The sequence below is a fragment of the Cyprinus carpio genome, chromosome A11 (genome assembly GCF_018340385.1).
Source record: "Cyprinus carpio isolate SPL01 chromosome A11, ASM1834038v1, whole genome shotgun sequence".
In the NCBI taxonomy this organism is placed as follows: Eukaryota; Metazoa; Chordata; class Actinopteri; order Cypriniformes; family Cyprinidae; genus Cyprinus; species Cyprinus carpio.
In genome coordinates, this window is record NC_056582.1 from 13825569 (window position 1) to 13840479 (window position 14911).

The 14911-nt window shown below is 38.0% G+C and overlaps 1 long non-coding RNA gene across 1 annotated transcript; it reads right to left on the bottom strand.

Annotated features, from left to right (window-relative positions):
* Positions 1-3177: 3177 nt before the first annotated feature.
* Positions 3178-5662, bottom strand: LOC122146604. The gene is made up of 2 exons (XR_006161124.1): positions 4504-5662; positions 3178-3669 (listed from the first exon to the last, which is right to left on the bottom strand). It is a non-coding gene; the product is annotated as an uncharacterized LOC122146604 (long non-coding RNA).
* Between the last annotated feature and the right edge of the window lie 9249 nt (positions 5663-14911).

Sequence of the window (14911 nt, forward strand, 5' to 3'; positions counted from 1 at the left end):
CACATTCAGGCCTGACACGGAGAGTGTTTGTGTTGGGACATCATGTTGAAATTGCATCTGTACACACCTGTATGAGGAAGAGAGTGACAAAGAAGGTATTTCCTGTTATGCAGTAACCGCTATACACAAAGGTCACCTACTCATTGGCCCAGCCACAAAATTAAGTTCATCTTGATATATTTTTTTTTAAATAACCTTTGAGTGATCTCTGTAATTTTATAATAAAGTTTTTAAGGAAACACAAAGAAACACCTGGAATATTTGTAGAATTTTTTTCTTGTTTTGTTTTATTTAAAAATATTTAATATAATTATTTAAAATATTTAAAGTGATTTAAAATAAATACTTGTCCTATAAATGCAGATCTGTATTTTAATTTGCATATACAATTATTTTATTAGTTTAGTTTCGTTCTTATGTCAGTTTGATCTAGTAATAAGTAATTAATTTTTGGTTAATATTGAATAAGTGAATAACTTAAGGACAGACAAAAATCAAAATCGTGTAGACTGTTTTTATGGTTCTTTAAATTCCACTTTATTGCTCAAAACCTTAGTCCCCATTCACTTTGCATTATGAACAATCTAGGAAACGTCTTCTTTTGCTTTCCATGTAAAAAAGAATATATATTTTTTATTAAATTTTTATTTAATGACATTTTATTATCACAAGACCATGTGTGCTAGTCAAAGCCCTGATGTAGCTGTTACTGCAGAGTAGAACATTAATCTCAGACCAGCGGAAACAAACTCATCGTGATTACAGGGTGATGATCCACTGAGTTCCGTAGATACACAATAACCTCCCTCCTTTACCCTAGAGAGACTCAACCCTCATCCACAGGAGCTTTTTTGCTTATAAGTGAGCTACTTCCTGACAGGAGCGGTTGGGCTTTAGCAGGATGCAGGATGTGGTGGGGGCCGTGGTGAGGGGTGTGTGTTCAATTGTTGTTGTTGTTGTTGTTGTTGTGTGTGTGTGTGTGTGTGTGTGTGTGTGTGTGTGTGTGTTATGTGTGTGTGTGTGTGTGTGTGTGTGTGTGTGTGTGTGTGTGTTATAAGAAGCAGCTCTGAGGCTTCTCTGTTCACATGGGAAGTCAGTGGGGAAAATGAGCATCCACAGTTCAACTCAATACTGACCCCTTCAAATGAATCACTCTCATTTCCCTCTCATTACAAAAGGCTTCAGCAGACCCTCAGGATCAGGGCTGTGTGCAGAGCAGACACTTTCTAGTGTTTTTTTTTTTTTTTAGACAAATCCCCAAGGCAGTTATATTTGTAAAAATGATTTTGAAGCACTTTATATGCTATAAAATATATAAAAGCCTTTAAATGTGTCCTGTTAATCTTGGTTTTGTCCTGTTAATCCTGAATTTGAATGGATTTTATAGTGGGCATGTGACCCACATCACCTACAACCTTTTGCATTAAATTATTTGATAATGAAAATATGCTAGGATTGACATTATCATGCGCTTGTTATCATGCATTTACTGCCATCTTGTGGTTAAAAAAGAAAACAGTGGTCTCTTTAAATGGCCTTGCATCCCTTCAGTAGCCTATGGACACGTATACAATATAGATTTTAATTTATTTTCTTGTCAAATTATTTGTTTATTTATTATTATTATTATTATTTAAATAACGTTTAAAGTAAAATTTGAAAAAAAAGTTTTTGCTGCTTAAATCTCAATGCAGTTGGAAAGTTATTGTTCTTAATCATTCTTTATTTCTTTAAGACCCTTGGTAGCATATCCTTTTAGGTTTAATATGGTATTTGACAATTTCACAAACTACTGATAAACACTTTGCATGACACAAACACACAGAAGCCATTAATGCTATTTAAAAGCATCAAATGTATCTAAACATTTCCATTGTCAATCCTTAACTCTTCTGTCCAATTTACCATGGATATTTATTTGATAATGATTACAAATATTTTAAATAAACTCGGACTTTTAAAGGCCAATATTCTGTCTTAGATTCCTGCGTTATGTAGTGATTAGTTAAATTTACATAATATTGAAGGCTTTATTCTGTTGTGTGCCACCTGAACGAGAAAAAAAAGCGTTATGGACCGGCGCTACATTCTTAGCTGCTCTCGTATCCTTCCGCCTCCACGTGAAGTTGGCTCCGTGTTGTAGGACTACATTTTTAAGAATTTTATGGTGAGAAAAAAACATTTTGATAAATGACTACAGTTTTAAGAGTCCCCATTTAAAGCAAGAAAACTAAAACATCGGTCGTAACCGACGACAAATAGCAAGAAAAGTGAGGAATGGAGGAATAGGCCTACATGTTATATTGTAAATAGCTAAATACGTCATCTTAATTGACCATAGAAAACTTGGGTTGTAATATTTCTGGATTGGATTTGTCGTATTGCTAGTATTTATTTTTTTATTATTTATTTAGTAAGAAGTAAGTATTATTTACCTGACTTATTGTGCTTTAATGACTGCAAAGTACATTGTTCTTTGAAATATAGGCTACATGTCCTTTTATAATTCGTATAAAAACAGAAATTATTTACAAGCCAGCTATGCATACATTACGAAGTCCTCGTGAGGGCACTGTTCCCACAGCATCTGGGATGTCAGGCATCCGCACATACAGTATGCTCCTCTCAGCATCAGGGTCATCTACGTTTGCATCTGCAGTCCACAGGCACGCATCGCATGGAATTAACACAAATTGAATCTATAAAAGTTCAGGTAAGGATCACAAATATAAGCTACTTGTATATGACCTGACATGCAGTTCAATTCACGGTGTAACTCAACTGAGAAAGCCACAAGTTAACTTGATAATGTGGTATGCGGTAAGGTTTTATACATTAAACCATCAGTGAGGTAAATGATATGGTCACTGGTGAGGGGACCAGTGGAGATTTCTGAGGGGTCACTGATGAGGTAATAGCTTGGGTCATCTAAGGAAAGATGTCACCGATTAGATTGTTGCTGAGATCTCAATTCTGGCCACTAATAGCTGTTTAATGACTGCCTTGATTGGATTTACAATTGGATTTTGCCTGCTGTTCCAAGGGTTCTGCAAAGACAACTCATAATGTCACAGGTCGGAGCTGACCACCGATGTTGTGAGTCACGCCCCTTCCTAATTTCCACCTCGAGGAGGTCCCAAGAACACCCCAATGACCAGACACACGAGAGCCGGTAAGTAAATATTAAAACAGACTTTATTAAATTACTAAAAAAAAGGGTATGGGGAAGGGAGGCTAAAATCCAACCCTCCTTTTGGAGAGTAACAGTCTCGAGTCTCTTAGACTCCGTCACGGGAGATCTCAGGTGAGTCCTTCACTCCTCTTTCCTTCTGGCTATGTGACGACAATCAGCTTATTCACAAGTGCCCCTTTGTTCTGGCTTGCAGGACGACTGTCCAGGGCCCTCTCCTTCCCTGGACGTAACAGATACAAGTGGTAAGTATTGAAAGTTTGGATGCACAATGGATACCTGCTGCTACTTTTGACGAACTCCGAGGCGACCCAGCGGATTATACTCCCGGTCGTCCAGATGCTGGGGGAACTGCCCAAGGGCTGCCGGGATCCAACTAAAACCGTACTGGTAAGTGTACGGGAGGGGGTTTCCACGGTCTCTGTATCCTGAGTGACAAGTCGACATGCAGGTAGACGCTTCAAAGGGACCCGCTAGATCTGCACAAGAGCATAAAGGTAAGTGTAACAGGACTGGACACGGCTAGTGGACAGAGGGGCCGCTGGCTCTTCACTCGGGGGCACAAGTAAGTCCGTAGGAAAGACAACTGGGGTTACACTTGAGCATACAGGCGAGTGTACAACACAATATGTTGGCTTTAGCTTTGGGCATGAGGTAAGTACATCCAATACAACTGGGACTTCACTCTGGGCAGACAGGCGAGTGTACAACACAATATGCTGGCTTTAGCTTTGGGCATAAGGTAAGTACATCCAATACAACTGGGACTTCACTCTGGGCAGACAGGCGAGTGTACAACACAATATGCTGGCTTTAGCTTTGGGCATAGGGTAAGTACATCAAAGGTAACTGGGACTTCACTTGGGCATACAGGCGAGTGTACAACACAATATGCTGGCTTTAGCTTTGGGCATAGGGTAAATACATCAAATGTAACTGGGACTTCACTTGGGCATACAGGCGAGTGTAAAACACAATATGCTGGCTTTAGCTTTGGGCATAAGGTAAGTACATCAAAGGTAACTGGGACTTCCCCTTGGGCATACAGGCGAGTGTACAACACAATATGCTGGCCTTAGCTTTGGGCATAAGGTAAGTACATCAAATGTAACTGGGGCTTCACTTGGGCATACAGGCGAGTGTACAACACAATATGCTGGCTTTAGCTTTGGGCATAAGGTAAGTACATCAAAGGTAACTGGGACTTCACTTGGGCATACACGCGAGTGTACAACACAATATGCTGGCTTTAGCTTTGGGCATAAGCTTACGGTGAATATACAGGGAAACGGGAAGTGATGTAACTCACAGACCTTCGAGGGAATAGACGTCAGACGTTCCTTTTCTGAGGCTTCTACCAACTGCTGACCTTTGAAGAACTCCTCAGCAGGTAATAATACACGCACAGCTGATTTCCTCCCACAGCAGCCAACTCCTCACCATTAATACTTCCCAATAGATCCACACTGTTCTTACTTGAAATTGTTTCCCACCACCGTCACGTGGGGAAGAAGGGTCAGGAGGTCATTTGACGGCATATAATTGGAGATGTTTTCTTCGCCCGCCTCGGTACTCGCTTCCTTCACAGGATTTCGTCGGGCCTGAAAAGTGGTTGTTGACGACACAACACCGCACAACACTGCAATTTCCAAGTGTATACACTCACAGCAAAGGACAAAGACTCACCCACTGCACTCCACACACTCCTGGTGAATTTAGGGTCAAAACCCCGTCTGACCAAAGACTCGTCCTGGAAGTCGTGAAGACACTGATGCCACGAATATTCAGATTTATACGTTGCCGCCACAACAACCTAACATCCTCTCGCTCACTGGTCCCGGCTCACCCACAATCCTCCTCCCCAGTGGGGCCGCTCACATACTATGCCACAACTCACAAAACGCTCACAGATGGTTCACTCTAGATGATTATACTGCTGTACGATGGTTTAGGGTACTCACACCGTTACTAACACGAGGTCTCTTTTCCCTCTTCTTTCCAGCTCCTGGATACTTCTCCTGCTGCCACGTGCCCTGTCGAAAAGGCCTCCTTCGGCGATACTTCCGGTGAGTCTTCCTGTTTTCAACCACTCCGAATTTGTTACACATATCCATGGAGCATTTCACAGTTAAGAATACATCCCAATATACTCAGCCCGGTTTCTGTTTCTGCCAAACCCTTGTCTCCGTCTTTGCCCAGCCAACAATATCCTCTGCCTTCTTTCCACTGTACTCCCCCGAACCCTCCAACTCACGCAGGGTCCGGGTCGCCGTATCGGCTCACATAAAACAAAGAACTCCCCTCCTTCTCTTCTGCAGTTTCTGAGGCCCTCTTTATACTCCTCCTTCTCTTCATACTGCCCAATCCACGATCGCCCCGTTCATCTATCCACCTGCGATCAATAAAACCCTGATTTCCCTTCCCGGAGTTCCCGGTGTTTGAGAATTATGGTCCGGGCGGAACCAATCTCCGTCATTTCTTAAAACACAACTTACAAATTCACCCCGTGAAAGATGTCTCTGCAAAGACAACTGATAAGTTCACCTGTAGTTCACTAATGGCTGCACCAATAAGGTGGTAAATGAACTAATAAATAAGCCCTGTTGAGGTTGTCTGTGAAATCCTCAAAGCAGTTTTAATAGCTCAGTCGTGCAGTAATCACGATTGTCAGTGATATAATGTGGGTGCCTTGGGATGCTTTTGGCAGCAGAGTGGTGTAGTTACTGCACTGATGTTTATGAGGTGTTGAGTTTATCAATGACTTCCACCTCTGAAATCTCCTCTTAAATTGTTTGTGGGGTCATCACAAATAAGATTTGTTATACAGACTCATTTTGATGTTCTCTAAACTAAAGTTATCACTTTAATGCAGCTTCTGCTAGCCAATAAGGGCAGTAGTTCATTTTACTTGCAATTTTTTTTACTGACCCTACCACAAGAGCATGATAAATTTGATTTTTAGCCGTGTATTTATATAGAAATAACATTTACATTTTATTTCAATTAATATATAGTAAATATGTTCATTTTCTTATTTTAACATATTATATAGATTTTAACACTTTATATTAATATGTATTAAAAAGTATACTATTAAAAAAAAATTTTTAATTGTATTTGCAATACTTCACAAAGGCAATTGCCAACAACCTGCAATTAATACATCTACAATATGAAAAATGTGCTATACTGGTTGGTTTGTAGTTTATATTGATGTTTTCAATACTATCAAGACATTGTTTCTATTTTGAAGCCTTCATCTATGTTAGATATTATGTTAATTTTTTTATTAATCAGCAGAATTTACAACCACTCTGTAAAATACATCACAGAAAACCAAATGTTTAAGTTTGCAAAGCATAAAAATGCATGTTCAGGATCAGCTCACATAAAATTTTCAGTGACAGTACAGCTCTCGGCCGAAACACTCTCACACTGACCCCAGGTCAGTGGGCCATCCTTATTGTTCAGGCAGGCCTGTAAAATGTTGTATTGAGCTAGTTTTGCTGGTGCAATCCAGTGACTAGTGTAATGCATACCTTTTTAATGTGGTAAGCTAAAGAGAGCTTTTGAGGCTTCCTGCATGGATCACTCTTTCAAATAGCAACTAATGACCTTACCACAAGGCCATTGTGCTGTACTTTATAAAATCCATTTGGACCATTCATACTTTTTAAGTTTACTGCAATGCATGCCATTTTGTTTTTTAGTGGCAGATGTTTTAGTGTTAATATCTATCACCAGACTGACTTACTGAAGCTTTGGCGAGTTTGTGTTGGCTTTAATAGCTCATTTTGTTGGATCCAACTCTTGACTGCCTTTCCAGACCAGTATTCATTTAGTCGAGTGCTTCAGACATGAAGTAATGGCTTTAAATAATGGAGCATGCTTTTCAGCAGCAGGATGGGAGGGAAAGCAGCTCAGGCACAGGCTCATTAAAGCTTAAACTATATCTGAAATCCACTTGGGCTTCAGGGATGTGTTGGAGTGATCAAACCCAGCCGGTCCCCAAACAGGCGTGCTGGAAAACTTGCAGTGAAAACCACGAACACTGGGGTGAAAGAAACTTGGGATTTTGAATCTTAAGAAGTCAAATGCTTTGCATATGTGCACCCTTTGCCTAGTTGTACATCCTCACATTCATAAACTTCCCTTTTAATGAACACAAGCTGAATTGTCTCTTCATATTTGTAATGATTTAACACACATCCAGAGTTTATATTCTTGTGTGTTTTGTTATGACGCAACATAAGGATATTGATAAAGTGTATTTTCTGATGAATGTAAGGGAGACTGAAGCTAGTTTTCACACTTTTTACTCTGGTGAAAATCATTGGAATAAAGTCATTTTCTGTATAGGCTTATAGTAGTGATTCTCAACTGGGGGTCAGGGTCTACTGACTTTCTAGAGGGCCTTAAGATGATTGAGGCAAAACAAGCATGAAACAACTTAAAATAAGGATCTTTTTTTTTTTTAATTCAGTTCAATGTTTTATTATTTTAATATCTTATTTGTGTTTATTTATTTATTTTACATTTGAAAAAACATGATTTCAACAATCCTGGAAAAGTCATTTTAGTTAATAAATTAATTTATTATATTATAAAATAATAATTAACTCTATGGGAATTTTCAGAATGAATGTACACTGTTGTAGTTAAGCCAAGTTCTAAAAATAGGAACAATTTAGAATTTTTGATTTTCAGTTTGGACAAATTTCACAATTTTTTAAAATAATTTTCACTCAAAAATTTGAAGTAGAAAGACTGTTATATGTTGTTTTACTTTGAAACATCATTTTTACATTGTAGGCCTATAATGTTTATTTTGACATATATGCTGCGGCCAGTGTCTATTTTATTTGCAAAAACAATACAGAGTATTTTGTGGAGCGGTTTTTGAGTTTGAGTGACAGATGTTGGGGTTGTGTGTGGTGGATGGTGCTGTATCAGTCAAACTGTGACAGACTCAATCCAGATTTGCTCCATCTATCACATCAGACTGACACAGACATCAGCTCCAATCTGACGCTTCACTGGTAGTCAACAATAATGCAAACAAAGAATGAGAGAATACCTTCTTATTTATTTTAAAGCAGTCTACATGGCAAAAAGGAGAGAAAAAAGTTAAAATTAAAAGTTATTGCACAAGTCTTAATAAAACAGAATATATTAAATATTCACCACAATATGACATGGGAATACTCTTTTCAAATACTGGCTTTTTTATCTTGCCTTACGCACATGATATGCAGGAGAATGGGAGGAGATCTCTATGAAGCCTTCCAGCTTGCATGTCTGGTTGTCATGGTAACATTCAGTGACCTTGTCCAATTCCTTCTGTCAGTATGCACATTTGGGAGATGGGGGAAGCCTAATCAGGGTGTATATGGCCTAGTCTGTCTGATGTCTGGTGACACTAGATAAAGCCCCAAGGAACATTTAGACACATGACAGCACTTGCGCACACACAAACACAAGTACACATGCATGCAGAATGAATGCTAGAAACAGCACTCAGTTTGACAGTAAGGCTGAATTATACGCATGATTATTTCAGTATGTTTTTTCTCAAAAAAAAAAATATTAAGAACAGTAACATGCAGAAACGTGCTTATGAGTGTTTTTTGTAATAATCTTTAAACATATGCTTACAGCCTCATTTTTATCAAGAGAGCTGCTTGATGCTGATGTAATATGTGTTTGAATTACATACAGCCTGTGTTTGCAAATTGGATAGGGATTTTAATCTTAAATTTAAATGAATCTGTAGGCACTGCACTGTAAAAAGTGGACTATTTCTACTAAATCTAACCCTTATTATAATAAACTATTCACTAGTGTAATTTAATATTGTTAGGTTGACAGTCAGTCATATTATATTATTATTTGAATTGAACAAAAACCAGTTAATTGTGATTTTGGCACATTTTTATGTTACTTGACAGTGCAATTTTAAAGAGATTTAAATTAGATTTTGTTATTGCTCACCAGGGCTACATTTATTTGATTAAAAGTAGCCTACAGTAAAAACAGTAATATTGTAAAATATTGTTAAAATGCAAAATAACTGGTGCATGTTTTATTGTTTTAAAATGTAATTTATTCCTGGAAAAGCTGCATTGTTAGCAGCCATCACTCCAGTCTTCAGTGTCACATGATCCTTCAGAAATCATTCTAATATGCTGATTTGGTTCTCCTATTATTATTAATGTTGAAAACAATTGTGCTTCTTAATATTTATGTGGAATCCATGATACATTTTTAGGATTCTTTGATGAAAAGAAAATTTAAGAACATTTTTTAAAGGTTTTTTGTAACATTAAATTGCTGTTAATTTTGATCAATTTAATGCATTCTTGCTGAATATGTGTTAATTCCATAAAAATTTAAGGATCATTAAACTGAAATACTATATGGTTTTCTCAAATTTTGACAATAGCGACAAAGCAGTTCTTAAAAGGTCATTTGACACATTAAAGTATAACTTTTCTTCATGACCTCATTATACATTATTTCCGCAGATGAATTGCGTGAGAGCACATCTCATGGTAAAAGCTCACCACATGAGAGCTTTGTCAGCATGGTAAGATGTGACAAGAAACAACTTGAGCAAACACCTAACGCCTAAACATGTAATTCATAACACAACACAGGATGTGAAAGTGATGTTGAGTCCAGCGGTTTATTTGTCAGTGTGACCTTGCTTCACTTCCATCAAGGTTCTGGAAAGGTACCATGCCTCCCCTGGTGGCGCTTAGTAATTATGATAACATAAAATAAATATTTGGAGATAACTCAAAACCCAAGTCCATTATCGCCAAATAAGATGGCTTCATTACCAAGACCAAGCAATCTGTTCCACATAAGAAAAACCATTTATACATTCAATAGTTGTGTGGAAGGCAAAATTACCTTGGCACGAGGTGAGAGGACGGTCTGTAGCCGAACAAAGGCAAGCCAGAGAAGTCAAACTGTTAGTTAATTAGTTAAGCAGCTTCACATTAACCTTTGATGTTACCTATGTAAATGCTGATGAGGGTTCAAGTGCCCCCAGTGCAGGTGATGGACAGACATTGGTGCTATTCGTGTAATATCACTTATTCAAGGACACTCTCATTATTATGATATAAAGAGTCACAACTCTGCGTTAATGAGGCTGTGTTTAATGATTGTATTATTTAATTATTGCCTCCAAGCTGCTTTTTTAGTAATCATGTTGTTTTCCTTGTACCTTAATGAATCTTGTATCTCTGGGTTTAATTAAGAAATGGGATATACAACAGCTTATATACATTGTACAACATTAAAAACTATACAGTATATGAAAACATTGGCCTGAGGCCACAATTTATCCATAAATTGGTGCTAAATTTGATTTTAAACCAGCACCCACTCTTCGGGTCCAAGAATTTGAACATGTTTTCTGTTTGCAAATGGATTTTGTGAAACAAAAGGATGTTTTTTTGTTCATAAGTTCAAACATAAGACCAATTTTACATTTTTAAATGAGTGGTGTTTCACTTCCAACACAAAATAATCACCTATTTCACCATACTTTCCATTTAAACCAAATATAAAAACTATAACAATAACTATTAGTGTCAACACCAACACAAAATAATGTTCTATTTCATCTTACTTGCTAGTTTAATCAAGTTTGGATTAAATCCCCAAGTATGACTAATAGCAATAGAGATGCTTGCCTTAGAAAGCACTGCTAATAGCCAATGTCATTGCAGAAGTTTAGTATTCTTTACAGGAAGCCATTCTATTCCACTTTGGAAGTATATACTGAGTGCACATTGTATGACCCTCTGCTTTTTGTCTCCCTTAGTCTCCTCAACTGAAGTAACCGTTCTGACCTTTAGAGGATGCTGTTGTCATTAGGACAAGGCCTATTTGTGACCAAACTCTCTCATTCCCATTTTTTCTCTCATTTCTCCATCTATCTCTGTGCTCACTGGATCGCTTCACCTGCATGGAGTGGTTTTCCATAAGTGAGGAGCATAAGCAGTTTCATATTTTTCGTAGTTTCGTAGTTTTCATAGTTTTCATATTTATAATGCCACGCCAAATGGTTCCCTGACACAGGGAAGCGTGACTGTGAAAATTGATTATCGTGCAGAATCCAGCCAAATACTGTCAAGAGTGTGCTGACATTAAAACAGTTTAAAATCACAACATGAACTGGACCTGAATCACTGAAGAGATTCATATTTTTTTCTTTGCCAGGCTGTCAACTTAATTTTTCTGAATCGTAAAAGTAAGCGTTTCCTGAATAACTGCCTTTTTTTGGTCCTTTCTTCTGGATATACTGTTTAGGATCAAGATATCTTTTACTAAAGGATTGAAAGGAACTAATTAAAAGTAATTGGAAATTCTGAATTGATCTGGCTGACCCATCCTAAGTGTGGTTTGATTAAAGCTGTCTTCTACACCCAATCAGATAAATCAATGTTGTTTGATCAATTGTGTTTCCTAAGCGGACTTTAAAGCAGGGCCATAACTGCTAAAGGGATAGTTCACAAAATAAATAAATAAAAAAAAATTGTTTCCTCATTTACTCACCCCCATGTTGTTTCAAAGCTGTATGACATGAAAAAAAAAAATCTGTTTGCGTTCAAATAATGAAAGTTAATGGGGACCTTAAAAAAAAAAAAAAAAAAAAAAAAACATTTGTGTCCCAGACAGCAAGCAGTTTCGGCCCAGATCCGGCCCACATCTGGCCCGTGTGAAATCCATGCGGGCCAGATGTGGGCTGGATCTGGGCCGAAACTGCTTGCTGTCTGGGCGTGTGTTCTGCAGAAGGAAGTCAGTCATTTGGATTGGATTTGGAACAAGTAAATGATTAAAGATACAAAACTGTATGAGTTTTGTTGAACATAAATGATATTTTGAAGAATGCTGGTAGCCAAACAGTTATTGGTAGTCAGTGACTTCCATAGTATAGAAAAAGAATACTATGGAACTCAATGGCTGCTGTTAACTGTTTGGTTACCAGCATTCAACAAAAATACATCTTTTGCGTTTCGCAGAAGAATGAAGTGCATACATGTTGGGAACAACTCAGTAAATGGTGACAGGATTTTTGAGACAACTACCCCTTTAAGGTGGTCACAGTTTTGAATACATAGGGACATTTATTTTATTTTTTTTTCAGAAATCTGCACCAAATGGTAACATATAATGGAGCTTTATATTTGGAACTGAGTTGCATTTTAATCCCCTGCAATAGTGGACAGAAGAAGAAAAAAAAAATATGTGAAACTAGAGATCTGTGACCTGACTGATATCTGCATTTGGCCTCTTTCTGTTGTCCAAATCATCCCCACATGCTACTAACCATGAACACATTGCAAGGTGAGGTCTTTTTAAACAACGAGAGTCGGTAATTCATTACCTGTCATGACAACACCTCTCGACAACAACCCTCCCCCTATGATTGATTGAAGGGGGATTTCAAGGGGAATGACTTGGCAACTGTGCTCAACTCTCCTAATTGTAGGTTTGTCTTCCTCTATTCCCCCATCCCTGTGTGTTTTAAATGCAAGTTTGTTTGCCCTTTGAATCAACCTTCAGTGTGTGTATGTATCTTGTGTGCTTTTGTACATTTTAGCATATGTTTGCAGATCATCTAAAACTGACTGTCCGAAATGATCTGACCAGCTTGTGCATTCAATATGAGTCTCAAAAGAGTTCATTCTGCAGCTGTTCAGATTTCAGCGCAATGTTTTAGGAAATAGATGCCCTTTAGTTGTTCTGATTTAGACCAACTGTTTTTGTTTTTATAAATAAATAAAACAGGCAGTAAATGAAGGGTGGGCTCTGTGGAAGAAGCTCATTTAATGGCCAGTGTGTGTGTGTGTGTACTGGATAATACGTAGTGCTGGGATTTTAGGGTGTGATTGGACCAGATTGCCTGTGGGCTCCCCACTGTGTTGCTGCAGCTGCTAAACAGGAGAGGAGAGAAGAGATTTAACCTCATTGTCAGAGGAGCACAGAGGCCAACTGCACACCCTCCCTCTCCTCTTCACACTCAACCAGGACATGCAGCTGAAACACACATACACTTACATGTATATTATGGTCACACCACAAAAACAAGCGAGACCATTTTACTTTACATTGCAGTGTAAAAGTAAATGCTGTTTGTTAACAAAAATACTGTTACTACTGTTCTTATTAGGTCAGTGATTTTTTTTTAATAATCAATACTTTCAGTAAGGATGTCATAAATTGATCAGAAGTGACAGTGAAGACTTATATTAAAGATTTCAATTAAAAAAAAATCTTTTAATCAAAGAATTCTAATATATATATATATATATATATATATATATATATATATATATATATATATATATATATATATATATATATATATATATATATATAAACTAAGCTGCACAACTGTTTTTAACACTGATAGTAACAAGAAATGTTTATTGAGCAGTAGGGGTGTGACGAGATCTTGTGGCACGAGATCTCACGAGATAACATGACAATATCCACGACCATAACAACCAAACAAGTTTCCATTACACCCTCCCCCACACCAATATCCCACGCAATAAATAAGGCCTGTTCACACCGGGACGAATTTCGCGCGCGATATTCGCCGACGTTTAACGCCTCGTGACTAAACAAAGGGCGCCAATGTGAGTGTGCACATCGACGCGAAAAAACCACGCGTAAAAGCGTCATTTTTTAAAAAACGCCTCGGGTTCGTTTTTTTGGTTTGACGCACCGCGTCAAAAACTATAAGACCAATGAGAATGGCGCTTTTGCACACGTGTCTGGAGCTTCTGAAGTTACAGTAAAACACAACTTGGGGGCGCTCAAACACAAAACTGTCTTGCTGAGCACACATACGTAACGGCGAAGAAGATATACGCCAAGTAGCGTCTACACTGCCGGGAAGAAATAAGATGAAGAAGATGCAAGGCAAGATGAATGTAGAGTTGCTGGTCTCGTTGGTGTCGGAACACAAAGAATCTATATGACAAACGCGACAGCGATTACAAAAATCTTGATAAAAGAGAACTAGTATTTCTAGTATTTCTGTTTTACATTAAGCGCCATCTAATGTCAGGGAATGAATTTGCATGTTCACTCGGCTCATCGTCAGCGAAAATCGCTTGGGTGTGAACACAAAAAACGCGTTGAAAAACGCTGGCGAATAACGCGCGCCGATATTCGTCCCGGTGTGTACGGCCCATTACACTGGCCCTTTCACCAGTAGGCTATGTAAGATATTTTATGTTCACATCAGGCAAGTGGACGCATGATAAGTGGTAAAATTGCGCAGTGTAGTCTTTATCCAGTCATAAAAACAGAATTCACAATTTAATGCGGAATGTCACGGAATTTGTCAAACTTTGAATTAATTAATCAATCAAAAGTAAGTAATTATACTTAAATCAAATCACAATATGTATCTGTAAATATAAATCCGTCGATTTTAATATGATTCCTGCAAGTTCTGCGTGTCTCTATTAATAAATGGCGCAGAGGCGTGGTTTCATTTAACTTACTAAGCGCGCCTGACTCTCGCTGGTGATGTCAGCGTCTGTCGTCTCAATAAATGAGGACAGAAACACATGAACAACATCTCCAAAACTGCTCTGAGAGTCACTTCATGAGCACTTTACCATTTTATTTGAGTAAAACTAGCATATCACATACACAAAACTGTAAAGGTATTCGCCACAACCCATC